Source organism: Elephas maximus, chromosome 8, assembly GCF_024166365.1.
Source record: "Elephas maximus indicus isolate mEleMax1 chromosome 8, mEleMax1 primary haplotype, whole genome shotgun sequence".
Classification (NCBI taxonomy): domain Eukaryota; kingdom Metazoa; phylum Chordata; class Mammalia; order Proboscidea; family Elephantidae; genus Elephas; species Elephas maximus.
The window spans coordinates 74,947,246-74,974,094 of NC_064826.1; the positions used below are offsets into that span (position 1 = coordinate 74,947,246).

A 26,849-nucleotide genomic window follows, 5' to 3' on the forward strand; every position below is an offset into this window, starting at 1 on the left:
GAAAACTTAACATTGCAAAATATCACATTATTTCTTGAAATCTGATAAATGAGGAGTTGTTAAGATACATACACAGAAATAATAAACATACACACAGGTCTTCTGTGTGTAAGGTGAGAATTCTACTACCGGACCACCACATATGGGGCAGTGGTGGTTCAGTGGTAGAACTCTCACCCCCCATACGGAAGAGTCCGATCTGATTTCCAGAATGCAGTTCATGAGCAGCCACCACCAGTCTGTCAGTGAAGGCTTGTGTGTTGCTTTGATGCTGAACAGGCTTCAGAAGAACTTCCAGACTAAGAAGGCTAGGAAGTAAGGCCTGGTGATCTACTTTTGAAAATCCAGCCAATGAAATCCATACGGATCCCAACGGTCAACTCCCATTGCACCATGTGTTCTCCATGAGGTGGGGGCCAACTAGATGGCAGCTAACAACTATGTATGTGTGTGTGCGTGTGTGTGTGTTCGGACACACACACTCACACATATTATATGTTTATTGGTGGAATCACACACTTAACTTTAAAAATGGCTTTTAAGAAATGAATTTCATCATCTTTTAGGATCATCTTTCAGGATCTTTTATGTATTTTGATTCTAAAATTCTGAACTTCTCTAAATGGATCCAAAGAAAAGAAGGAACAGACATCAAAGTATGGCATATTGTCAGCAACCTCCCTACCACGCCCAAAGCAGTCCAGGACCTGCAAATCACTTTGTAATGGCATACTTGAAAAGTGATCTTCATCCCAGGACACACAACCCAAGAAATCATAAACATTTCATTCATGTGGCCCATAGAGAACAAGTTTAAAGATTCCCCACAGCAATCCATTGCTGCAACTGGCAACACATATTATTATCAGTAAATGTAAATGAAGAGACTATGAGCACAAGCTAAGAGTGAATATGAACACTGCTGCTTCTGGGTTCTTGAGTCAGTTTGTTCTCATTAAGCTTTGTGGAGGGACTGAAGGCTCTTGCTTGTTTTCTGTGTGAATGAGCCATTAGTGCATGTGGGAATGTTTTCATAGCACCATGCCTCCCCTGCCCTCTTCCATAAACCAAGCTACTTCACGTGCCTCCTCATATTTGCATCATCACTAAACAAAGCAAGTGCTCATGAAGGAAGGCTGATGTCAGCAAATTCTGAATAGCTTTTGGAGGGGCACCCTGTGTCCTAACACTCATGCCTGCTAAGGGGATAAAGTTACCAGGGAGACAGAGGCCCGACGCTTTTTCTCCTAAGAATTAATCAGTCCCAGCAATTAAAAAAAGAAAATCCAATTTTGTAGGATACAGTGCCAATATTACTTTACATCTGGTGGTACAGTGGTTAAGAGTTTGGCTGCTAACCAAAAGGTCGGCAATTCGAATCTACCAGCCGCTCCTTGGAAACCCTATGGAGCAGTTCTACTCTGTCTTATATGGTCGCTATGAGTCGGAATCCACTCGAGGGCAACAGGTTTGGGTTTTCTGTAGTCTTTACATTAAATTTCTGGAAGCACTACTAAAATAATTTATTTTCCTAAAGTATGCTATAGAATATAATGAGATATTTTAATGGTTTATTTTACTTTCAAAGAAATGTGAAAAATGATGAAATGTTCAGAATATGGCAATACATTTGAAACTCACTTATAAACTTAATACCGAAAAGTAAAATAAGGACAAAGCATAACGATGTAGAAGAGCGAATTACATCAAAAATTTTCATGTATAATGGAGCTGGTTTTGAGATCCATTTTATCTTGGTGTTATATATAAATATTACACTCCTAGCAAGACATTGACAGGCTCTATCCTATTTGAGGTTATTGCACTTTCTCAGACCATTTACATAACAGCACTGCTGGTTAAAGGTAAATCTCCCTCCCCTGGTGGTTTGTCTTCAGACAGAAGAGGCTATATGAGTACACAGAATTAAATCCCAACAACCTTCATTTGTAATTTTTTGGTGGATAAAATATAAGATTATATCCTGAAATCTAGTGTCTTGCTAGAGAACCCTTGAAAATCTGCTAACTTCATGGCACTGCACAACAGGAATGTCATAGTTTCTGCCTAGAACAGTGCGCATGTTTAAGAAGTTTTGCTGTTACGCACGACTGAGCAGTCTCCTCTCATGAACTGAGACAGGAACTGTTACGGTCTCAAGCCCTAACAACACACTTGATAGCATCATTGCCTCACAGTTTAAAGATGAACAGTTCTTGACTCATCAATGCCTCTGGGAAAGAATTATTAGAGTCATGGAAGATTCTGCTTAATTTGGGTTTTCATTTTAATATAGCTTGTAACAGATTGTGGACAGATGGACCATCAAATCTAATGGGCTATCTGTCAGGGAGTTAGCATTGCTTACCATACACCTGAGTTCTTCAATTTTGTGTATATTCTTTCTTTTAATTTCTCTTTTATGCAAAAAGATAATTTTATTTCATGACTTCATGGGTACCAAAAAAAAAAAAAAATTATATTACTGTCTTGGATTACCAAATTGAATTAATGTTGACATAAATAGTTTTATTTGGAGAGGTTTTTAGATTAACCCCATTTGTAAATACTTACAAGAAATACAATATCCTTTGTCGTGCCAATTATGAAGTTAGCAGACAAATCCATTCCACACATGAAATCAGGTAGGAGAGAGAACTCGCAAATTATTAATGTATATGAGATTTTTGGTATTTATGCACCTTATGACTCATTAATCATCTACTGACAAGTTTCCAAAGAACTTGAATTTAAAAAAATAGAGAATAAGCCCTTGTGTATAGACATGTTGAGGGGGTTCATACAAGTACAAAAGATCTCTGTGGAAAACTTGTCCTTTATACTTTAAAAGCATGTCAATTTATTTTTACAAAAACACTGCATTGATACTAATCTAGCTTTTAGAAAATACAGAAACATGACTAACAGGAATGTAGAAAGTAAAAATGAGACATTCAAAGTACCCTGCTCCCTAACAACACTTGAGAATATAAGGGAAGTTCAAGTGCAAACTTCCAGATTTCCCCCACTGTGAAACTAAAGGCTTTACCTCTGTTTTTAAAGAGTTGCTTTGGAAGTAGGGGAAGCCAAAATGTCTTTTATAGTACAAACTTTGCTAATGCAACTCATTCTTCCCTTACCTCCTCTTATAAGAGATGTATCCTTTTAACAGTTTAAAATACTATTGCATTGATACTCTTGGTGCAAAGAAAAAAAAATTTTATTTAGCTGGACTCTTTAAAAGTTGTTTTTTTTAAAGGGCTTCACTGTACTGGTCTTGTAGTCCTCCATACAACAGAACAAAAGCAGTTCTATGAAAGAAGGCTAAACTTGGACAAACCATAAAAAAAAGCAAAGTTCCTCTCTGTTTTTATCAAATTTGATTGCTGCAGCTGTTCCCAGTTTCTGTATTTTAAAAATAGCCTTATTCAGTGCCTTTTTGGCTAAAGGCCAGAGTGCCATTAGAACATGCTGTACAGAAAACCTCTATTCAGTTACAGATACAGAAATATATTTAAGATCAGTGGGGGTCATCTGCAGCAAACACTTGTAAAGGAAAATAGAATTTTAATGTGCTTGGACTGATCGCCACTTTTAACAGATAGTTTAAAGCCCACATGCAGAAAATCCCTATTAATTTTGTTTCTCTTAGGTAAATATGTAGAATATCAACTTCACTGGAAAAATATTGTTAGAAAGGTCTGTTCCTTAAATAGCAATTTTAAAACTGAGATACACATTTCAAAGAATATCTACTAGTGGTTTTTGTTTGACCAACTCACAGACATCCATCCAGTGAAGAGATAGGTATTAGTGAGCAAATGCTACGAATGGAATCACAGCTTCTCTCTGATGTAGGCCACCTAACTAAGGTCACTGGCTGTGAAATAGACCAATCTGTTCAAGAAAATGAGTCTAGGGACTTATTTTGGACTGATACATTCATCTTTTGCCTCAAAGTGAGTGGGGATAGGGTCAAAGAATTGAGTTATTTAATTGAGTCTCAGAGCTGAGCACCACATATACTCAGTTCTTTCCTTTTTCCACTTAGGCTCAACAGAAAATTTAAACTAGCATTTGGGAGTAAATGGATTAATAAAGACAGGTCAATTTGATTTGCAAGTGAAAAGAATCTGTTCTGCATGGATCTTTGACAAAAAGAAGGAATTTTTGAAGTCAGGGAATGAGGACAGTGAGAAAGAATTAGAAAGTAGGGGTCTAGAGAGAAGATCTAGGTTAGATGGACGCTGAAAGCACATAGGGTGGTGAAAAAGTTTAGATTCAGAGATGCTGGAAGATGGCAGCATAAACAGATCATTGTTCTGACCCTCTCCCACAAACACAACAAGAAATACAACAAGGAAATGGTGCCTGGCTTTGAGAGACTGAACTAGGGAGCAGAGAAAAGCAGCAGGAAACTACAAATAGGCAACCAATCAACAAGTGGCACACAGTGGAAAAATTGCTTCTCCCACCATCCCTGCCTCACCCCCTAGCCATGCGGACCACCAACTGCCGTGATCTGGGGGAGTGACCACAGAAAAGGAGCCTGCTTCCCTACCACCATAGCCCCTGCTTGTGCAAAGGGACAGAATTCCAAGTTTCTGCTCTAAAATCAACAAGGCAGACTTACCCTGGGGTCCATTTGGAGTGTGGCAGCACCTCCCCTACTGGCCACTGTTGGCCGCAAGCCTGCTGTGAATTGCTACAGAGGGCCTGTGCAGTGGAGTCTGCTCTCATAGTCAACACTGCCTGCCTGTCTGCACATCCTATAGCTCGGGCCTCTGAAAACAACAGGACAGACCTCTCGGGGAGTCAGGTCAGGTGTGTCTGCTCCCCCTTTTTGTCAATCGGTGAGGACTGCTGACTGAGGCTGCTGTGTGCTAGGAAGCAGGCATCTTTAGTGGAGGCTACACCCACAGCCAACATACTAAGGGGTGGGCAGACTCTGATAGCAACAAGGCAGACCTTCCTGGGGGTCCATTTGGAGTGTGACAACCCCTCCACCAGGACACTGTGACCTGCAAGCCAGCTATGAATTGCTACAGAAGGCTTCTGCAGTGGAGTCTGTTCCCAGAGTCAGCACTTTACCTGTGTCTCTGTTAATCCCATAGCTCAGGCATCTGAAACCAACAGGACAGACCTCCCCGGGGATCAGTTTGAGTCTGTCTACTTCCACTTCCAGCTGGCACTGAGGACTGCTGACTGAAGCTGCTGTGTGCTAGGTAGCAGACATCATTAGTGGAAGCTACACCCACAGCCAACATACTACAGGATGGGCAGGGGGCTCTCTGATAGCAACAAGGCAGGGGTCCATTCAGAGTGTGAAAACCCCTCCCCCAGTTGGTAACTGTCAGATGCTGGACCGATATGAACTCCCACAGAAGGTTTCCTACAGTGGAGTCCGGAGGTGGGTCACCTTAGTGGAAACTGCTCCCCAACCACCATGGGACTATTGGGATCTGAAACCAACAACACAGATTTCTTGGAGGTCCTTCTCAGAAGTGCCAACACCTCCTTCTCCTGCATTTCCTCTGAATGCCAGCTCACATATAAGTTGCCCCCACAGATAGGGAAGGCAGCCTTGTGCAGAACAGGAAGGCAACACCTGGCCCCGAAGGGGGCAAACTGGGTGTGGATTTTTTGACTAAAAACACAGCTGGAGAAACAGAGAAGGGAAGAAAGTATTAACCAGAGAATGAGAGAGAGAGAGAGGGAGAGGACTGTGTCCCCTGGTGGCAGATTGATTATTACATGCTATCTCACCTGAGTGAAAGTTGAAAACTGAGATCTGGAACTTTTGAATCCTAATTAAACCAGAGAAGGAGAAGGAGCTATCACAGAGAGGGAGAGGAAATGGCAAGCAAAGAGTATTTTGCAGAAAGTAGCATGGCCAAAAACACCAAATACTGGGGAAAACTGAGAAAGTTAACACTCTCAAAAACTCCAATGCACCAACAAAAAATCAAAAGGCGCACAAAAAAATAATAGCACACTCAAATAAACATGACAAAGGGATGACTGCATTATGAAAAAAGAAAGAATTTTATACAACAACACTAAATATAATTTAAAAAACTAGGAAAACAGACAAAGAGATAAAAGAAATAAGGAAAATAATGAACAAAACAATGAGGATCTAAAAAAAATGAGATATTGCAACTTAAAGGGACAAAAACTGAAATAAAAAACACACTAGAAGGATTTAGCAACAGATTTAATCAGGCAGAAGAAAGAATCAGCAAATTGAAGGATAAGGTAATTAAAATTACAGACACTGAAGTGCAACAAGAACGAAGGCTCAAGTACGCTGAGCACAGTTCAATGGAATTATGAGAAAACAACAGAAGACCTAATATATGCATCACGGGAATTCCAGAAGGAGATGAAAGAGAAAGGAACAGAAAGAATATTTGAAGAAATAATGACAGATAATTTCCCCAATCTAATGAAGGGCATGAATCTACAAATCCAAGAAGCTCAAAGAACCTCAACCAAGAGAAACCCAAAAAGATCTACACCAAGACACATTATAGTTAGGTTTGGAAAAAGTAAAGATAAAGAGAGAATTCTGAAAGCAGTGAGAGAGAAGCAAACAGGCACATAAAAGCATCCCTTGTAAGATTAGATGCTAATTTCTCCTCAGAAATGTTGGAGGCCAGAAGGCAATGGAATGATAAAGTGCTGAAAGAAAGAAAAAAAAAATGTCAACCAAGAATTCTACACCTGGCAAAACTATCCTTCAAGAACGAGGGTGAAATTAAAACACTCCCAGATAAACAGAAGTTGAGAGAGTTCACATCCAACAGCCTACAAAAAATATTAATGGGAGTTCTGTAGATAGAGGGGAAAAGACACTAGAAAATAATTCAAAGCTATACATAAAAAGAAAGATCCCTAATAAAAGGAAATGCATGGTCAAGTATTAGGGCTAGTAATAAGGTATTCATGCTTGATAATTCTAAGTGTTTTGTCCTTCATGTTTCTTTATAACAAATATATAAAAAGCAAGGATAAAAGTATGTTGCAGGGCACACGAAATATAAAGATGTAATTACAGACAACAATAACAAAGGGGGGAAGGAATAGTATAGATATAAAATTTCTTGTATGTTACTGAAGTTATGACGGTATCAACTTACCTTAAATGTTATAAATACAAACTCTTAAATGTAATACTCATTTTTTTTTAAAACCACTTATATATATGTATACAGACACATAGAGAGAGAGAACATACACAAAAGGAAAGGAGAAGGAAACCAAAAAGACTCACTACAATAAACCAACAAAATATAAACGCAAGCAGTAGTTAAGGACAAAGATAAAGAAGGCTTAAGATGCAGAAAAAATAAATAACAAACTGGCAGAAGTAAGTCAGTTCTTATCAGAAACCACAGTGAAGGTAAATGGACTAAATGCTCCAATAAAAAGGCAGAGAGTAGCAGAATGTATAAAACAAAAGGAACAAAAACATGATACAACTATATGCTGTTTATAAGACACACCTTAAACCAAAGACATAAAAGGTTGAAAGTGAAAGGAAGGAAAAAAAACATTCCATGCAAATAATAACAAAAAGAGAGCTGGGGAGACAATATTAATATCAGACAAAGTAGACTTTAAGACAAGTTAGAAGAGATAAAGATGGACACTATATAGTGATAAAAGGGTCAATGAATCAAGATTTAACAATCATAAATATATATGGACCAAACACCAGAGCATCTAAATATACAAAGCAACCACTGAAATAATTGAAGGGAGAAATACATAGTGCTACAGTAATAGCTGGAGACTTCAATATGTCACTCTCAACATTGGACAGAACATCTAGTAAGAAGATCAACAAGGAAACAGGGGACCTGAATGACATTATAAACTAACTAGACTTAACAAACATACGGAGAACACTCCAGCCAAAAACAGCATAATGTACGTTCTACTCCAAAGCACATAGATCATTCTCCAGGACAGATCACATTTCAGATCACAAAGCAAGTCTTTTTTTTATTTTTTAATTTTATTGTGTTTTAGGTGAAAGTTCACAGCACAAATTAGTTTTTCATTCAATAATTTTATACACAAATTATTTTATGACATTAATTGCAATCCCCTCAATGTGTCAGCACTCTTCCTGTTTCCTTTTCTACCCTGGGTTCTCAGTGTCTATTCATCTAGTTTTCCTGTCCCTTCCTGCCTTCTCACTTTTACTTTTGGGCAGTTGTTGCCCATTTGATCTTTTATACTTGATTGAACTAAGAAACACATTCCTCACCTGTGTTATTGTTTTATGAGCCTGTCTAATCTTTGGCTGAAAGGTGGACTTTGGAAATGACTTCAGTTCTGAGTTAGCAGGGTGTCCAAGGGCCAGTCTTGAGGGTTCCTCCAGTCACCATCAGATTAGTAAGTCTGGTCTTTTTTTGTGAATTTGAATTTTGTTCTACATTTTTCTCCCATTCTGCTTGGGACCCTCTATTGTGATTCCTGTCACAGCTGTCGTTGGTGGTAGAGGAGCACCATCTATTTCTTCTGGGCTTAGGGTGGTGGAGGTTGTGGTTCATGTGGTCTATTAGTCCTTTGGACTAATATTTTCCTTGTGTCTGTGGTTTACAAAGCAAGTCTTGATAAATTCTAAAAGATTGAAATAATTCAATGTGTTTTCACTGATCGCAATGGAGAGATGCTACAAATCAGTAACAGAAAAAAAAAACCTGGAAAATACAAAAACATATGGAATTAGACAATACACTATTAAATTACCAATAGGACAAGGAAGAAATTAAAACAGTCAAATTCTTAAAGTCAAATGAAAATGAAACCACAACATACCAAAATTATGGAATGCAGCAAAGACAGTACTCAGAGGGAAACATATCAATAAATGTCAATGTGAAAAAAGGAGAAATATCTCAAATTCATAGCCTAACTAGACAACTCCAAGAAGAGGAGAGAAAACTAAGCTTAAACGTAACAGAAGAAAGGAAATAACAAAGGTCAGAGCAGAAACAAAATCGAAAACAGAAAACCTATAGAAAGAATCAATAAAAACAGAAGTTGGTTGTTTGAAAAGACCAATAAAATTGGCAAACCTTTAGCTAGCCTGACAAAGAAAAAAGAGAAGAGATGTAAAAAACAAAAATAAGAGACATCACAATTGGCCCAATAGAAATAAAAAGAATTATGATACTGTACAGCAACAAACGGGATAACCTAGACGAAGCGAACAAATTTTTTGATGCACACAACCTACCCAAACTGACTCAAAAGGAAATAGAAACAGAAAGTCTCAACAGACCCATAAGTGGAGAAATTGAATCAGTGGTCAAAAACCTCCCAGAAACAACAACAAAAAGTCCCCAAACAGACGGCTTCACTGGGGAATTCTACAAAACATTTAGAGAAGAATTGATACCAATACTGTTTAAACTCTTCCAAAAGATAGAGAAGGAAGGAATACTTCCTAATTCATTCTATGAATCAAACATAACCCTAATACATAAACAAGATAAAAGCACTGTGAGAAAAGAAAAATACAGGCCAATATCTCCTATAAACATAGATGTAAAAACCCTCAACAAAATACTAGGGAACAGAATCCAATAGTATATTAAAATAGTCATAGACCATGACCAAGTGAGATTTATTCAAGGAATATAGGTTCAACATTAGAAAATTAATCACCGTAATACACCACATCAATAGAACAAAGGAAAAGAACCATACGATAATCTTTATGGATGCAGAGAAAGTATTTGATAAAATTCAACACTCTTTCTTGATGAAAATCCTAAAGAAGGTTGGAATAGAAAGGAAATTCCTTAACATGATTTAAGACATATATTGAAAGCCAACAGTAAGACTGAGAGCTTTTCCCTTGAAACAAGGAACAAGTCAAGGGCATCCGCTGTCAACACTTCTATTCAAAATTGTATTAGAAGTCCTAGCTAGAGAAATAAGACAAGAAAATAAATAAATAAAAGGCATACAGATTGGAAAAGAAGTAAAATCATCTCTATTCACAGATGATATGATCCTGTATTCAGAAAATCTCAAAAAGTCCACAAGAAAACTTCTATATCTAACAGAGGAACTTAGGAAAGTTGCAGAGTATAAGGTCAACAAACAAAAATTGGCTGGAATTCTGTACATCAGAATGAGAAATCTGAGAGGGAAATTAAGGAAATAATTCCACTTACAATAGCACCTAAGAGAACAAAAAAACCTAGTAATAAATCTAACAGGGACAGGGAGGACTTACACAATGAAAACTATGATACACTTCTGAAAGAGATTAAAGAAGACTTAAATAAATGGAAAGATGTTCCATGTTCATGGACTGGATGATTTAATATTGTTAAGATGTCAACACTACTCAAAGCGATCTGTAGATACAATCAAAATTTCAACCACCTTCTGTACAAAAATAGAAAAACAAATCCTAAATTTTATACGGAATGGCAAGAGACTCCAAATAGCTAAAGCAATGTTGAAAAAGAAGAACAAAGTAGGAGATTCACATTTCCTGATTTTAAAACATATTGTACAGCCAAGTAATCAAAACAGCCTGAGACTGGTATAACGATAGACACATAGACCAATGGAATAGAATTGATAGTCCAGGAATAAACCCATAGATTTTTGACAAGAGTGCTAAGTCCGTTTGATGGGAAAGAAGACTCTCTTCAGAAAATGGTGTGGGAAAAATTGGATTTCCACATGTGGAAAAATGAGACAGGATCCATGCCTCACGCTATACACAAAAACAAATTCAAAATGGATTCAGGAACTAAATGTTCAAACTAAAACCAAAAATTCTTAGAAGAAAAAGCAGGGGCAATGCTCTCAGGCATAGCTTTCAACAATTGATTATTTAATATAATAACAAAATCATGAACAGTAAAGTATGAAATGAATAGGTGGGACCTCATAAAAATTAAAAACTTTTCTTCATCAAAAAACTACCAAATAAGTGAAAAGATAAGCTACCAACTGGGGGAATATTTTTAGAAACCAGTTATCTGGCAAAAATCTAATAACCAATATATATATATAAAACTCAGACAACTTAGTAACAATTGGGCAAATAACCCAATCATAAAATGGGCAAGGGACTTGAATAGACAGTTCACAAAAGACAGCATTCAAATGGCCACCAAACACATGAAAGATGCTCAGCATCATGAGCCATTAGAGAAATGCAAATCAGAATCCCAATGAGATACCATTTCAGTCCCACTAGAATGATTAAGATTAAAAATGAAAAACAAGAACAAAATAATAAATGTTGGTTAGGATATGGGGAAATTGGAACACTTATCCAGTGCTGGTAGGAATGCAAAATGGTATAGCCATTGTGAAAAATAGTGTGGAAGTTCATTAAAAAACTAAAAATAGAACTAGTAATTCTACTCCTATGCATATGCCATATTTTACACAAATAACATGTGTCCTTTGTGTTTATTTGACAGCCATGCCCTCTCCTGAGAGGCACCCTCACAAGTGCTACCATGCCAATCCTCTTCCACTTGTTGCTTTTAAAAGAATTAGCATAGCACATTTATGAAAATACATCACGGGGGAAGGCTGTGGCCAGCAAACACAGACAGCACACATCATTTGTGTAAAATACGATACTCAAAAGACTAGAATGCACAGACTCAAATGGAGTCTTGTACATCCATGTTCACTGCAGCACTCTTCACAATAGCTAAAAGGTGGAAACTACCTAAAGGCCCATCAGCAGACGAATGGATAAACAAAATGTGGTACACACATGCAGCGGAATACTGCTCATCCAGTAGGAGAAATGAAGTCGTGATACATGCTACAATATGGATGGAGCTGGAAGAAATTATACTGAGTAAAATAAGTCAATTACAAAAGGACAAATATTATATGACCTCACTTACATAAAAAGAGAAGAAAAGGCAAATGTATAGACAACAATGTTTATTAGTGTTTACCATGGTCAGGAGGGAGGGGGGAAGGGGACTTTAAGGGTCATGGAAATATTGTGCTGATCAAGGGTAGGGTTGCACAGCTGATTATTGTAATTGCTGTCAAGAAGTTGTACACCTGTGAAATTTGAACTGGCAAAAGTTGTGTGGTAGATAAACTTACCAAAAAAAAATAAAGTAGCTACTGAAGCTGCTTAAGGACAACCGAAAATCTCATGGGATTTGGTTTCTCGGTTTGGAAGGTTAGAGTCATGGTTTCATGGGATATCTGAGCTAATTGGCCTAATAATATGTTTAGTGCTTCTGTTCTACCTCCTAGTTTGATGTGTAGTGCCTGGGGTTTTAAAAGCTTGCATGTGGCCTTTCAAGGGACAACAATTGATCTTTATTTACCTGGAACAAGAAAGGAAGAAAAGAGCCAGGAAAAGAAGGAGGATATGGAATGGGTGGCTAACTGCCTCCGTGAACAACTGGTACCTTTGCTTTGAGACCAGAAGAACTGTAGGGTGCCAGTCTGCAATTACTGAACATTTTGATCAGGGATTCCATAGAAGAATCCTGATTTAAAGAAAGAAAATGAAGAACCCAATTTCAAATTCTCATGGACTCCAGGCTTCCTGGAGGCATGGAGGTTGGATGAACTGCTGAAATTATTGCCCTGAGATAATCTTTAAACTTTAAACCAAAAATATTCCCTGAAGTCTTCTTAAAACCATAGTTTAGCTTATAACTAGTAATAAAAATGTCTGCGTCGAGCATTATCCTTTTTTTATGAACTACCTATTTGGCATCAAATTGACAACAGCAGCTCAAAAGTTTAGATAGGATCCTTAGGGGGCAGTGAATTTATGTCAATGTGGGAGGAATAACTCAGAAAAGGAGGGCGAGAACGGTTACACAACTGGAAGAATGTATGTAATAAATGTCACTAAATGGTATACGTAGAAACTGTTGAATTGGTGTAGGTTTTGCTGTGTATATTCTCAACAACAAAATGAATAAAATTATATTAAAAAAAGTTTAGATTCATATTAAGGAAATGTATCCCAGCCATCATGAAGTATGTGAGATATTCTTTCTTGCAAGCTAACATATTAGCCTCCACAGTTCCATGGAGGATAGCAGAAGACTTGAGACTCTTTGGTCAGAGACCAAGGACTTTATTACTCACAGCAATAGCAATAGCCAGGGTATCAGCAATTGTGTCACAATTCCCATAGGGTGAAACAAGGAAGTCCTGGTGATATCTGCACATGGCGTGTTATGTGTTATAGAAAAGGAACCCTAAGATTAGGGAACCTGGATCTTTATAATGAGCAATAAGCCTGCCTGGCCTTTCTCCCAGAGGAATACTTCATTTTTGTATTGAACAGTAAGCGACCTGACCTTTGTTCTTGAGGAGATACCATCTCTACTTTCTGAGGGTAATCACTATACAAATAGCCTTGAAATGACAGTCTTAAAGAAAAAAAAGTAGTAAATTCCTCTGGTTGTGCAGCAATGGGAGAATTATTTCTCAATCCCAGTACTTCCCTTCTTTCATTTCCCTCCTCTGACATCTTCATGAGCAAGAGAGCATTTGAAATTCTACAAACTATCAAGATCTTCGAGGATCCCCCTTCTCTAATGCTGCTCCTTCCTGATGGCTTTCCTGATCTTCAACCCCTTCCTCTGAGCCAGCTGTCACCTCTTTCACTTTGCAGCTTGTTTGTGCCTTTTATGGAGCTAGTGAATGCAATACTGTTCAGACGCTTTAGTCAGTTTGCACTTACTTTACCCCATGTAGTACAGCAGACCGTTGGTTTGCTGAGGCTAGGGACGGTGTTGTTTATGTTTTATTTGTTTAATGTCTTAGCAGAGTGCCTGGCAAGTAACAGGTGCTTAATAAATATCTGGACCCCCCAGTGGCACAGTGGTTAAGAGCCCAGGCTGCTAACCAAAAGGTTGGCAGTTAGAATCCACCAGCAGCTACTTGGAAACCCTACGGGGCAGTTCTACTCTGTCCTATAGGGTTGCTATGAGTAGGAATCAACTAGATGGCAACGGATTTGTTTTTTTTTTGTTGTTGTTGTTTAGAAAATATCTATTTAAATAAATTTCTGTGCTGATTCCTCCATGTATCTGACCCCTACTACATTTTAGCTTCTGGAAACAGTAAACAGGCTGGCCTAGAGGGTCAAACAAATTTGAGTTGCTAGTAAAATAAATTTGCATATAAATGTTTTCTTATTGAAAACAGTTTACCAGCTTCTACATTAACTGTTGCTCTTGCTTAAGTCGATTCCACCTCTTAGCAACCCTACAGGACAGAGTAGAACTGTCTCCAAGGCTGTAATTTTTATGGAAGCAGGCTGCCACATCTCTCTCCCATGGAGTGACTGGTGGGTTCCAACCGCTGACCTTTCAGCTAGCAGCCGAGTATTTAACCACCGTGCCACAAGGGCTCCTAGCTTCTACATCACTTACTCTAATGTTGTGACTGAGAGAATAACACCCATTTTTCTCTTATTAATGCCTAGCTCCCAACATATGAGACTATTTTAGCAATTCAAGGTATCAACAGAGGACTGTACTTTTATTAACTTTTGCTTTGAATAAGTTTTTTTAAAAAAAGCAGAAATATGCAGGGCATTAGATTAGTGAAATTTGGTTCTAGTTTCTGTTTTACCATTAGCTTATCATGAGTTTTTGCCACCTAATTATCCAGGACCCTATTCCCCTATATATCAACTGATGAGCTTGCTTAATACAATATTTAATGTTTCTTCTCACTAAGAGAAATGTTTTTGAGGTTCTGCCACATTTTTGCATGTATCAGTAGTTCCTTCCTACTGTATGAATGTACCACAGATTGTTTGTCCATTCACCTACTGGTAAACATTTGGGTTGTTTCTGGTTTAAAACTGCCTGCTATTAAAAAAAAAAAAAAGAATAATGAAAGTATTATATAAAAACATAAAATGTTTTTATTTCTCAAAAGCTCTGAAATACATTTGGCTCAATTGTCCTTCCCAGTGCTACGGAGCACAACTAGCCATAATTTAGTGTTATAGCTCTTGCTTGTCATTTCCAAAAAAAAAAAAAGGAATAAGAAGATATGTTCGCCTATCTTAACATGCACAGACAATGATCTATCATCAAAATATGCATTGAAGATCAGCTACCAAAGGGATTAAAAAATAAATTGGTTATTTACATTCCCCTGGCCATATGCAAAAGTCACTATTACAATATTGAAATAGGGGTGATAATAGAAACATTTTATAAACAGAAGGAGATTTGGCCAATCAGAGTGGACTCGAGCTATTGCTGGGAAACAGATTCCCAGAAGTCTTTAATATGCCATCAACTGACCCTTTAGTTGCTGGATTTGGACAAGTCTGGGAGGCCAAAGGAAAGGGTTAAAAGTAGGCCGATTGTATGGAAATATTTTAATAATTTAACATTTGGTGAAGATGCTAAAGAGCAGGTCCAACTTGTTGTTGCTGATTGTTGTAGAGTTGAGTATATAGTGGTAAGCAAGATATAAAGAGGGACTCTTGCTGCAGTAATTGGAAAGTAGAAGCTCACATTTTACCGTAGGTTCAGAACTAGGTATAAGTCTCTGCTTCTGGAAGCCAATTTGCTACATCATGGGAGGACACTTTCTGATTACTAAATCATGGCAACCCCATGTGTCCAGAACAAAACTGCTCCATAGGGTTTCCAAGGCTATGATATTTTAGAAGCAGATACCCAGGCCTGTCCTCCGAGGTGCCTCTGGATGGGTTCAAACTGCCAACATTTCTGCTAGTAGTTGAGTGCTTAACCGTTTGTACCACTCAGGGACTAACCGACATAATTTAGAAGTTCTAATTTCTACTCCTGACTTCTGCTTTAGCTACAAGTGTTATCTCAGGCAAGTCACTCAATATCTTTGGGACAGTTACCTTCTTTCTAAAAGTGGAACGGTCACCTTAACTTCTGTGACTAAATTCCTTGTTTCAGTCAGTCTCAGTAATTTTCTTGTTCATGTCCTTTTTCTCTCCGCCAGACTAAAGATGCTTCAGGCAGAAGTGATGTAATTGCTAGATCTGTGAATGTTTCACTATTGAGAGACCAATGTTTTCACAAGAGCCGTTAGAAAAATATTGGAGGTAAACCAGTTGAGGGTGGTGTGGCTCAGATGCAAGACATGTGACTACAGATATTGAAGTGGGGTGGGAGTGCAGTCAGAATGAATAGAACAAAGGAATACAAGAACAAAAGATAAAAAAATGTAGAATTTAAGAAAGCATTTGGGTCAGATAAATGTAAAATGCAATTAGACTGGACACCTAAAGAGTAGACTAGAATATGAGTTTTTCTGCCATGTAATGAAAAGATGATACATCAACTAGGTCAGCACTCTGCAGGCAGTGTAGGACTGGATTGGGCTTATTATCCTAGGGACAGAAATAAGACCCAGACTAGCTTTTTTCTATAAGCAATGATAACAAAGAGATGATACTCAGGTGTTCTGGGTATAAGGTGTAGAAGAATCAAAAGTTAAGTAAGATTGAAGCGTTAGGTAGAACAAGGCTGCACTATAACTGGTGACTGTCCACTGTAATGTAGCTCTTTATTATAGTATTAAATTAATACAAATATTTCACCATGTCATTGAAGCAAAAGTAGTAGCAATGACAAAGTATATAATTTCTTAGCTCTCTGGAAAGCAGTATTACAAAACTGGACATGTGTTCTCTAGCACACGCTTATAATAATCTCAGAAATTACAAAAACAAAAAAATGTCAAAACAAAAAAAATAAAGAAAAATATTAAAATCATATATACATATCAGTTGCTAGGCTAGGTGCTGAGCATATAGTGGTAAGTAAGATATAAAGAGGGACTCTTGCTGTAGTAATTGGAAAGAAGCTTACATTTTAATCTAGGTTCAGAAGTAGGCATATGTTTGTGCTTCTGGAAGCTAATTTGCCACATCGTGGAAGGACCCTTTTTGATTACTAAATGCTTTGAGTACTTGGGTTCAGTCATGCCTGAATCTAGTCATGCATTTTTCAGACACATGAGCAAATATATCCACTTTCTGTCTTTTAAAACAATTTTAAATTTCAACATTAAAAAAAATTGGTTTTGTTTGGCCAGTTGAGTCTCTATCACTTTCAGGTGAATACCTTGTAAGTGACATACTTCAGGTTCTTATTACCGCCAGGTTTGTAGTCCTCAATGTGCTTTGAAGGTGTCATTCTCCTTCACTGACATCTTTAATTGATTCATATTTCTTAAACAACAAGAATCTTGGCATCTAACTATCCACAATATTAACTTTATTTCTAACATTTCTCTATGAGAATTCTCAGACCTAGACTAAAATACAATTCCCTGTCTTCTAAATAGGCCTGATTGCCACTGCTCTGGTCCCCAATAATTTAGAAAGCTTTTCATCTATCTCCTATTTAAACTCTGTTAGTCTTTTAAGGCTCAATTCAGTAATAGCTTTTACATAAATCTTTCTTTTATGTCCCTATCCTCCACTAAACATTATAAAAAAACACACCTTTATGACTCTTTTGGCTCTCAACATACACAATGAGGAAGACATCAGAGAATCAAAGATTCACATAATGGGGCATCCAAGAAGCAAAGCCTAGCAGTTAAAAAATAATATATATCTCTTTGGTCATATCTTTGCCTCATGGACAACAAGACAGTTCCTCATTATTGAGCATGATGATTACTCCCATTCTGATTATGTTCCAACACTGCCCACAAAAATATTCCCCATTGTGACATAGGTATCATGATTTTGGAATTGTCTCATTTTACTTGAAATTTTGTCAAAAATATTTATTTTCCAGTGGAGCCAAGACGGCAGAATAGACAGATGTTTCCAGCAAGCCCTCTTTACAACAAAGACCCCAAAAAACAAGTGAAACAAGTATATTTGTGACAAGCCGGGAGCCCTGAGCATCAAAGGCAAGCTTAGACAATGAAATGAGGGGCAAGAGGAGGAAGAGACCATTCAGAAGCGGAGGGGAGTTACCGGACCTGAATCACGGGGAGCCCTCAGGCACCATTCCCAGAGCGGCGGCGGTGGCAGGTTGGTACTAGTGTTCGGCCGCATTTTCCTCAGGGAGAAGCAGCCAGCCACACAGCTTACTCACACCTCAAGAACATGAGAATGGCACTCTCGGCAAAAGCTAAGTATTTGTGTATATCTTACCACGCCACCCCTAAGCCGGCTTCAGCAGTTGAATCCCTGGGCCTGAGATAGGCCCTGCTGAGCACCTAGAGCCATCCTTCCAGCCTGGGCAAGGAAAAAATTTGCAAATGGGTGAAAAGATAATTTGCTAGCTACGTTAACTGGAGCAGCTCAGGACAGAAGCTGCTCCTATCCAGGCATAAACTGTCCATGGACCGTGAGCACCTTTCCCTTCTGCATGGACCTGTGTGGGCCTACATTGGGATAATAGGCCCTTGTTGGCAAATTCCAACTGTTTCAGCTGTACGGTGGAGAGGTGGGTGTTTGACATTTGCCACTGCTTTGCCTATTAAACACAGTCCTCACCTACCCACATCAGGGACCTAAGAACTGCTAGCTCCATTCAGGTCACCCAGTGACCCGTGACAGGGGTCCAAAGATAACTGGTACCTCCCAGTCCTCACAACCAAAAACTTTGGGTGCTCATGGTCTGTCTGCAGAACCCACCCACCTGCACACTTTAAGGAACAGGGACACATTTTCCTCAGGGACACTTGGGGGTCAGTTCTCAGCCCCCTGCCTTGTTCAGAGCCTGACCCCTGCTGCAATCAGATACCGGTATATATGTCAATCACCCCTGCACCTCTAAGACTGTAGGATAGAGCCTGTACCACACACTTAATGATCAGCTGCCTGGAAACTGGAGCTGAATTCATACAAGAAAACTGAATGGACTCCTAGACTGATATACCTGATAACAGATCTAGCCATCTGGGGACAGGACGTCAGAGCTCCAAAGGCAAAAATAATCAAGCTAGCTCACTCAAGCAACCCATAGAGGTATACCAAAACAAAACAAAGCAAGCAGCTACGACACAGTAAGCAAGCATAAACTAATACAATAACATAGATGGCTCAGAGACAACAGTCAATATCAAGCCACATAAAGAAATAGACCATGATCACCTCAACAGGCTCTCAAAACAAAGAGTACAGGGATCTTCTAGATGAAAGTGCATTCCTGGAATTACCAGATACAGAATACAAAAGTTTAATATACAGAACCCTTCAAGACATCAGGAAGGAAATGAAGCAATACACAGAACAAGCCAAATACACACAGATAAAGCAATTGAAGAAACTAGAAAGATAATTCAGGAACATAATGAAAAGTTTAATAAGCTGGAAAAATCCATAGACAGACAGCAATCAGAAATTCAGAAGATTAAAAGTAAAATTACAGAATTAGACAACTCAATAGAAAGAAGAGCAGAATTGAGCAAGTAGAAGCTAGAATTTCTGAACTCAAAGATAAATCACTTGGCACTAATATATTTGAAGAAATAACAGATAAAAGAATTTAAAAAAATGAAGAAACTTTAAGTATCATGTGGGACTATATCAAGAGAAATAAACTACGAGTGAGTGGAGTACCAGAACAAGGAGGGATAACAGAAAATACAGAAAGAATTGTTGAAGATTTGTTGGCAGAAAACTTCCCTGATATTGTGAAAGATGAGAAGATATCTATCCAAGATGCTCATCGAACTCCACATAAGGTAGATGTTAAAAGAAAGTCACAAAGACATATTATAATCAAACTTGCCAAAACCAAACATAAAAAGAGAATTATAAGAGCAGCGAGGGATAAACGAAAAGTTATCTACAAAGGAGAGCCAATAAGAATAAGCTTGGACTACTTGGCAGAAACCATGCAGGCAAGAAGACAATGGGATGACATATTCAAAAAATTGAAGGAAAAAAATTGCCTGGCAAGAATCATATATCCATCAAAACTGTCTCTTAGATATGAAGGTGAAATTAAGACATTTCCAGATAAACACAAGTTGAGGGAGTTCATAAAAACCAAACCAAGACTACAAGAAATACTAAAGGGAGTTCTTTGGTTAGAAAATCAATCATATCAGGTATCAACCCAAAACTAGAACACTGGGCAGAGCAACCGGAAGTCAACCCAGACAGGAAAATCCAAGAAAACAAAGCAAGATTATTTAAAAAAAAAAAAAAAAAGCTCAAAACAGGGTAAGAGCGATGTTATTATATAAAAGAAGGCAACATTAGAATAATAAAGAGGGACTCAGAAATATAATCAAACTACTTTCATATGGAGAGGATATACGGCAATATAAAGAAATAAAAGTTAGTTTTAACTTTAGACAAATGCGGTAAATAATAAGGTAACCACAAAGGAGACAAACTATCCTACTCATCAAAATAAAATACGAGGGAAAAATAAAGACTCAGCAGAAACAAAATTAACAACAACAAATATGAGGAAAGGACAACATATAAAAGTAATCTACTCAGCACATAAAATTAAGTGGGGAAAAAGAAACTGTCAATAATACACAAAACAAGACATCAAAATGATAGCACTAAATTTCCGACTCATAGCGACCCTACGCAACGCCCCATAGGGTTTCCTAGGAGCGCCTGGTGGACTTAAACAGCCGACCATTTGGTTAGCAGCCATAGCACTTAGCCATTACGCCACCAGGGTTTCCACTAAATTCCTACCTATCCATAATTCATACCTATTCATACCTATCCATAATTCATACCTATCCATAATTACCCTGAATGTAAATGGACTAAATGCACCAGTAAAGAGACAGAGAGTGGCGGAATGGGTTAAAAAACAAGATCCATCTATGTGCTGCCTACAAGAGACACACCTTAGACTTAAAGACACAAACAAGCTAAAACTCAAAGGATGGAAAAAAATATATCAAGCAAACAACAATCAAAAAAGAGCAGAAGTGGCAATATTAATTTCTGACAAAATAGACTTTAAAGTTAAATCCATCATAATGGATAAGGAAGGACACTATATAATGATTAAAGGGACAATACACCAAGAAAATATAACCATATTAAATGTTTATGTACCCAATGACAGGGCTGCAAGATACATAAAACAAACTCTATCAGCTTTGAAAAGTGAGATAGGCAGCTCCACAATAATAGTAGGAGACTTCAACACACCACTTTCGGTGAAGGACAAGACATTCAGAAAGAAGCTCAATAAAGACACGGAAGATCTAAATGCCACAATCAACCAACTTGACCTCGGAGACATATACAGAACACTCCACCCAAAAGCAACCAAGTATACTTTCTTTTCTAGTGCACATGGAACATTTTCTAGACTAGACCACATATTAGGTCATAAAGCAAGCCTTAGCAGAATCCAAAACATTGAAATATTACAAAGCATCTTCTCTGACCATAAGGCCATCAAAGTGGAAATCAATAACAGGAAAAGCAGGGAAAAGAAATCAAACACTTGGAAACTGAACAATACCCTGCTCAAAAAAGACTGGATTCTAGACGACATTAAGGATGGAATAAAGAAATTCAGAGAATCCAATGAGAATGAAAACACTTCCTATCAGAACCTTTGGGACACAGCAAAAGTGGTGCTCAGAGGCCAATTTATATCAATAAATGCACACATGCAAAAAGAAGAAAGGGGCAAAATCAAAGAATTATCCCTACAACTTGAACAAATAGAGAGCAACAAAAGAAACCCACAGGCACCAGAAGAAAACAAATAATAAAAATTAGAGCTGAATTAAATGAAATAGAAAACAGAAAAACAATTGAAAGATTTAACAAGACCAAAAGCTGATTTTTTGAAAAAATTGACAAACCTCTGGCGAAACTGAGAAAAGAAAAACAAGAGAGGAAGCAAATACCCCGAATAAGAAATGAGATGGGCAATATTACAACAGACCCAACTGAAATTAAAAGAATCATATCAGATTACTGAGAAAAACTGTACTCAAATTTGAAAACCTAGAAGAAATGGATGAATTCCTAGAAACACACTACCTACCTAAACTAACACAAACAGAGGTAGAACAACTAAAGAACCCATAACAAAGGAAGAGATTGAAAAGGTAATCAAAAAACTTCCAACAAAAAAAAGCCCTGGTCCGGAGGGCTTCACTGCAGAGTTCTACCAAACTTTTGGAGAAGAGTTAACACCACTACTACTAAAGGTATTTCAGAGCATAGAAAAGGATGGAATACTTCCAGGCTCATTCTATGAAGTCACCATATCCCTGATACCAAAACCAGGTAAAGACACCACAAGAAAAGAAAATTATAGACCTATATCCCTTATGAATATAGATGCAAAAATCCTCAACAAAATTCTAGCCAATAGAATTCAACAACATATCAAAAAAATAATTCACCATGACCAAGTGGGATTCATACCAGGTATGCAGGGATAGGTCAACATTAAAAACAATTAATGTAATCCACCACATAAATTAAAGACAAGAATCACATGATTTTATCAATTGATGCAAAAAAGGCATTTGACAAAGTTCAGCACTCATTCATGATAACAACTCTCAGCAAAATAGAAATAGAAGGACAATTCCTCAACATAATAAAGGGCATTTATACAAAGCCAACACCCAACATCACCCTAAATGGAGAGAGCCCGAAAGCATTCCCATTGAGATCAGGAACCAGGCAAGGATGCCCTCTATCACCGCTCTTATTCAACATTGTGTTGGAGGTCCTAGCCAGAGCCATTAGGGCAGATAAGAAATAAAGGGCCTCCAGATTGGCAAGGAAGAAGTCAAAGTATCTCTATTTGCAGATGACATGATCTTATACACAGAAAACCCTAAGGAATCCTCCAGAAAACTACTGAAACTAATAGAAGAGTTCAGCAGAGTATCGGGATACAAAATAAACGTACAAAAATCTGTTGGGTTCCTCTACGACAACAAAAAGAACATCGAAAAGGAAATCACCAAATCAATGCCATTTACAGTAGCCCCCAAGAAGATAAAATACTTAGGAATAAATCATACCAGAGATGTAAAAGACTTATACAAAAAAATCTACAGTACACTTCTGCAAGAAACCAAAAGAGACTTACTTAAGTGGAAAAACATACCTTGCTCATGGATAGGAAGACTGAACAGTATAAAAATGTCTATTCAACCAAAAGTGATCTACACATTTAATGCAATTCTGATCCAAATCCCGGCGACATTCTTTAATGAGATGGAGAAATAAATCAGCAACTTCATATGGAGGGGAAAGAGGTCCCGGATAAATAAGGCGTTACTGAAAAAGGACAAAGTGGGAGGCCTTACTTTACCTGATTTTAGAACCTATTATACTGCCACAGTAGTCAAAACAGCCTGGTACTGGTACAACAACAGATAGATGGGCTAATGGAACGGAATTGAGAATCCAGACATAAATGCATCCACATATGAGCAGTTGATATTTGGCAAAGGCCCCAAAACAGTTAAATGGGAAAAGACAGTCTTTTTAACAAATGGTGCTGGCATAACTGGATATCCATCTGCAAAACAATGAAACAAGACCCATACCTCACTCCATGCACAAAAACTAACCCAAAATGTATCAAAGACCTAAATATAAAATCTAAACAATAAAGATCCTGGAAGAAAAAATAGGGAAAGTGTTAGAAGACCTAATACATGGCATAAACAGTATACAAAACATTATTAAGAATGCAGAAGAAAAACTAGATACCTGGGAGCTCCTAAAAATCGAACGCCTATGCTCATCCAAAGACTTCATCAAAAGAGTAAAAAGACTACCTCCAGACTGGGAAAAAGTTTTTAGCTATGACATTTCTGGTCAGTGCCTGATCTCTAAAATCTACATGATACTGCAAAAACTCAACTGCAAAAAGACAAATAACCCAATTAAAAAATGGGCAAAAGATATGAATAGACACTTCAGCAAAGAAGACATTCATGTAGCTAACAGATACATGAGCAAATGTTCACGATCATTAGCCATTACAGAACTGCAGATCAAAAATACAATGAGATTTCATCTCACTCCAACAAGGCTGGTATTAATCCAAAAAACACAAAATAGTAAATGTTGGAGAGGCCGTGGAGAGATTGGAACTGCTAGTGGAAATGTCAAATGGTACAACCACTTTGGAAATTGATTTGGTGCTTCCTTAAAAAGCTAGGAGTAGAACTACAATATGATCCAGCAGTCTCACTCCTTGGAATGTATCTTAGAGAAATAAGAGCCTTTACATGAACAGATATATGCACACCCGTGGTTACTGCAGCACTGTTTACAATAGCAAAAAGATGGAAGCAGCCAAGGTGCCCATCAACGGATGAATGGATAAATAAATTATGGTATATTCACACAATGGAATACTATACATTGATAAAGAACAGTGAGGAATCTGTGAAACATTTCATAACATGGAGGAACCTGGAAGGCATTACGCTGAGTGAAATTAGTCAGTTTTGCAAGTATTACAAAGCTAATACAAATATTGTATAACGCCAGTATTATAAGAACTTGAGAAACAATTTAAACTGAGAAGAAAACATTCTTTTGTGGTTACGAGAGAGGGGACTGAGAGAGGTTGGGAGAGGGGCATTCACTAATTAGATAGTAGATAAGAAGTACTTTAGGTGAAGCCAAAGACAGCACATAATACAGGGGAGGTCAGCACAACTGGACTAAACCAAAAGCAAAGAAGTTTCCTGAATAAACTGAATGCTTCGAAGGGCAGCGTAGCAGGGGCAGGGGACTGGGGACCATGGTTTCAGGGGATGTCTAAATCAATTGGCATAATAAAATCTATTAAGAAAACTCTCTGCATCCCACTCTGAAGAGTGGCATCTGGGGTCTTAAATGCTAGTAAGCAGCCATCTAAGATGCATCACTTGGTCTCAACCCACCTGGATAAAAAGAGAATGAAGAACATCAAAGACACAAGGCGATTACGAGCCCATGAGACAGAAAGGGCCGCATGAACCAGAGATTACATCATCCTGAGACCAGAAGAACTCGATGGTGCCTGGCTACAACTGATGACTGCCCTGACAGGGAACACAACAGAGAACCCCTGAGGGAGCAGGAGAGCAGTGGGATGCAGACCCCAAATTCTCATAAAAAGACCACACTTAATGGTCTGACTGAGACTAGAAGGACCCCGGTGGTCATGGCCCCCAGACCTTCTGTTGGCCCAGGACAGGAACCATTCCTGAAGCCAACTCTTCAGACATGGATTGGACTGGACAATGAGTTGGAGAGGGATGCTGGTGAGGAGTGAGCTTCTTGGATCAGGGGGACACCTGAGACTATGTTGGCATCCCCTGCCTGGAGGGGAGATGAGAGGTTGGAGGGGGTTGGAAGCTGGTGAAATGGACATGAAAAGAGAGAGTGGAGGGAGAGAGCGGTCTGTCTCATTAAACCCCAGAAGAGTAATTGAGAGTGTGTAGCAAGGTGTATATGGGGTTTTTTTGTGTGTGTGCGAGACTGACTTGATTTGTAAACTTTCACTTAAAGCACAATAAAAATTATAAAAAAAAATTTTCCTAGCTTAAATTTTGATCCTCATATCTATTTTGTTCATCATAATATCTTTGTTTCATAATACTACATAACATTCATGTGTTTACTATTCATTCATTTCATCTGGCAATGTTACTGAGCACCAATAGATGCTCAGCAGGTCTACATATGCCAGGCATTCTGGAAGGTAATGGAGACTGAGGTGCAGTGAATTACCCAATATGGGATTTTTAGCCATAGTCTTAGTAACTCCCAACAACTGTCCGGGTGGGACTATGCAAATGAGGGGTTTGTGGTCCACCAAGTGGATTGGATAGCTTGCTAATAATGTAAATAAGGTACATGGCACCCTTGAGGAGGTTGTTGTTGTTAGGTGCCGTCGAGTCAGTTCTGACTCATACAGACTCTGCACAACAGAATGAAACACTGCCCGGTCCTGCGCCATCCTTACAATTCTTGTTATGCTTGAGCCCAGTGTTGCAGCCACTGGGTCAGTCCACCTCACTGAGGGCCTTCTTCTTTTTTGCTGACCCTGTACTTTGCCAAGCATGATGTCCTTCTCCAGGGACTGATCCCTCCTGACAACTTGTCCAAAGTATGTAAGATGAGGTCTCGACATCCTTGCTTCTAGGGGCATTCTTGCTGTACTTCTTCCAAGACAGATTTGTTTGTTCTTTTAGGGTTGCTATCTGACTCATAAAAAACAAAAACAAAAAAAAATTTTTTTTTGTTGCTTTTTATGAGTCAGAATCGACTCAATGGCAGTGGGTTTGGTTTGGCTTTTGGTTTTAGCAGCCCATGTTATATTCAATGCTCTTCACCAACAGCGGAATTCAAAGGCGTCAATTCTTCTTTGGCCTTCCTTATTCATTGTCCAGCTTTCACATGCATATGATGTGATAGAAAATACCATGGCTTAGGTCAGGCGCACCTTAGTCTTCAAGGTGACATCTTTGTTTTTCAACACTTTAAAGAGGTTTTTCGTAGATTTGCCCAATGCAACGCACCTTTTGATTTCTTGACTGCTGCTTCCATGGGTGTTGACTACGGATCCAAGGAAAATGAAATCCTTGACAACTTCAAACTTTTCTCTGTTTATCATGATGCTGCTTATTGGTCCAGTTGTGAGAATTTTCGTTTTATGTTGAGGTGTAATCTATACTGAAGGCTGTGGTCTTTGGTCTTCAAGTCCTCTTCACTTTCAGTAAGAAAAGTGTCATCTGCATAACACAGGTTGTTAATGAGTCTTCCTACAATCCTGATGCCCATTCTTCTTCATGTAGTCCAGTTTCTCAGATTATTTGCTCAGCATACAGGTTGAATGGGTATGGTGAAAGGACACACC

General features: G+C 38.2%; 1 protein-coding gene across 11 annotated transcripts in view; it reads right to left on the reverse strand.

Annotated features, from left to right (window-relative positions):
• DGKB (diacylglycerol kinase beta) overlaps positions 1 to 26,849 on the reverse strand; it is a 795,246-nt gene that overhangs the window by 51,611 nt on the left and 716,786 nt on the right. The gene's annotated exons all lie outside the window — the stretch shown is intronic.